We start from the raw sequence: 2,500 nt of genomic DNA on the forward strand, positions 1-2,500 counted from the left end.
AATATGGTAGGTTTACGATAGAATCTATGTCACTGTACTTCACAAAAACGCTATTATTCTTTTTAGAGATTCACTTGACATGGATTTGATTTGTCTCAATTTGTCTAAATTTTGTCTCCTTTTTATTACTATTATTATTAATTATTATTAAAAGCTAAAACAAAACGTTTTGAATTCATCTTAATTGTTCTTCACTGGATCCTACCTCTTCTCTTTTGCCTGATTTTCTCTTTCGTAAAGTTTTGATAGATATAAGAAAAAAATAACATTTACGGATGAAATTCATATATATATATAATTTTGATGAGGAAGAAAATGTAAACAAATAAGTATCAAAGCAAAAGGAAATTGTAGAAGTTATTGTATAAGTTTTAGGAAATAGAATTGAATACAACACTTATCTGATATCATCTTCCCTGGCTGATGTTTGAGCGAAAAGAAAAGAAAATCACAGAAAAGATAAATATACATATATCTATATCTCTTTAGCTATCTACCTATTTGTATATCTATCTATCCATCTATCTATTACCAATCTCTCTATCCATCTATCTATTACCCAATCTCTCTATCCATCTATCTATTAGCCAATCTCTCTATCCATCTATCTATTACCAATCTCTCTATCCATCTATCTATTACCCAATCTCTCTATCCCTCTATCTATCGACCAATTTATCTACACATATTTATTCTTTTACGAGCATCAGAAGCCACATTTCGTTCTAAAGTGATGCAAGAAGACTCAAACAACGTCACGTTAACAGCGATATAAACAACAGTTAAACAATGACACAAACATCACGCAAACAAGAGGCAATCAACAAGTAAACACGTAAATAAGACACAAACAATGACAACAAACAACACGCAAACAAGAGGCACACAGCAAGTAAACACGTAAATAAGATACAAACAAAGACAACAAACAAAAGGTATCTCTTTAAGCGGTGATGACAGATGGTTTGCTGTGACAAATCATCTGATTGTTTGCATGAAGAGAAGGCTATAATCTCCGGATGATGATAAGGATATGAATTTTTTTTCTAATAATGATAAAATTGGAACTATTAGCGATGGCGTTCATGGAAATAGCAATGAGGATAGATGTAATAGCAATAAAAAAAGATGATAAAAATGATAGGAATGTTAACAATGAATTATAAAATGGAAATAGCAATGAGGATAGATGTAATAGCAATAAAAAAGATGGTAAAATGATAGGCATATTAACAATGAATTATAAAATCTCCGGGATAGCGCAGTGGTAGGGGGTGGTTGGGGGGGGGGGGTAGGGACAGTCAGGTCAGCACCAGCTCCCCTCACAGAAGGAGGAATGGCTGATGAGAGAGAGAAAGGAAGAAAATACAAGACAGGTGAATGAAGAAGAGAAAGCAGGCGATAAAACAAACATGCGTTTAGGGGTACACGTACATACGTCTGTACATACATACATGCATATTAACATACACACACACACACACACACAGATAGATGTGTGTGCGTGCCTGTGTACACACACATATTCCCAGTCGGTTCCATAAAGAGGCAACCACACAAACCGAGAGAAAGAGAGAGAGAGAGAGAGAAAGAGAGAGAGAGAGAGAGAGAGAGAGAGAGAGAGAGAGAGAGAGAGAGAGAGAGAGAGAGAGAGAGATAGAAAAAGCGAGAGAGAGAGAGCGAAAAACGAAAAACGGGAACAAGTACAACAAAGACTGATCTGTGTGTCTGTACGGAACGTATGTAATCATTCCAAGAAATAGTTTTACGACGCGCTGTTATCGGAATCAAGGCGATAAAGAGGATTCCGAGAGACATCTACGTGCGCGCAGATTACCCTCAAGTGTTGCGACTACATCCAGGAGCATGGATCAATATACCATAATTTATTTCTTTATGTTTTTTGAATGTATATATATATATATATATATATATATATATATATATATATATATATATATAGAGAGAGAGAGAGAGAGAGAGAGAGAGAGAGAGAGAGAGAGAGAGGGAGACATATACCTATCACAATTAACTGTGATGTTTACCATTATCAGCAACTTCGTATTTAAATGGTTAATAATTTTAATATGAAATGCACACTATGACGCAATTAGTGTCAGGAAAAAAAATGGCAATCCACGGAAGACGTTTGAAAACTCTTGACACTTTTTTATATTTACTTAAGTTCTCGTATTCCGAATCTTTTATGAGAATGAGGGACAAGGGAGAAGCAAGAACGAAAGGGAATTCTGCATATTTAAGCTTAACGCTAAAGGCGATTTATGGGATGTAAGGAATTAGAGAAAGGGTAAGAATAACCATTTATTTATGCAAGTTTGGTGGATTTTTTTGTTTTGTTTTTACTTGATATGTATATTGATTTATCACGACCGACTTGCCACATTCTGGAACTGTGATGACAGCGACACATTTCAGATACTGTGACAGATTAACATTGGATTAGAACATCACTGAACAATAATTTACATCAATAGATTTC

The 2,500-nt window shown here is 34.6% G+C and overlaps 1 protein-coding gene across 1 annotated transcript in view; it reads left to right on the forward strand.

The window, feature by feature from the left end:
* Positions 1-45, forward strand: part of LOC138860295 (leucine zipper putative tumor suppressor 2-like) — a 797-nt gene extending 752 nt beyond the window's left edge. The window contains exon 1 of the mRNA XM_070117502.1: positions 1-45. This exon is cut by the window's left edge and continues 752 nt beyond it. The gene's annotated coding sequence lies outside the window, so the exon portion shown is untranslated.
* Positions 46-2,500: the final 2,455 nt, after the last annotated feature.

The sequence above is a fragment of the Penaeus vannamei genome, chromosome 40, assembly GCF_042767895.1.
Source record: "Penaeus vannamei isolate JL-2024 chromosome 40, ASM4276789v1, whole genome shotgun sequence".
NCBI lineage: Eukaryota > Metazoa > Arthropoda > Malacostraca > Decapoda > Penaeidae > Penaeus > Penaeus vannamei.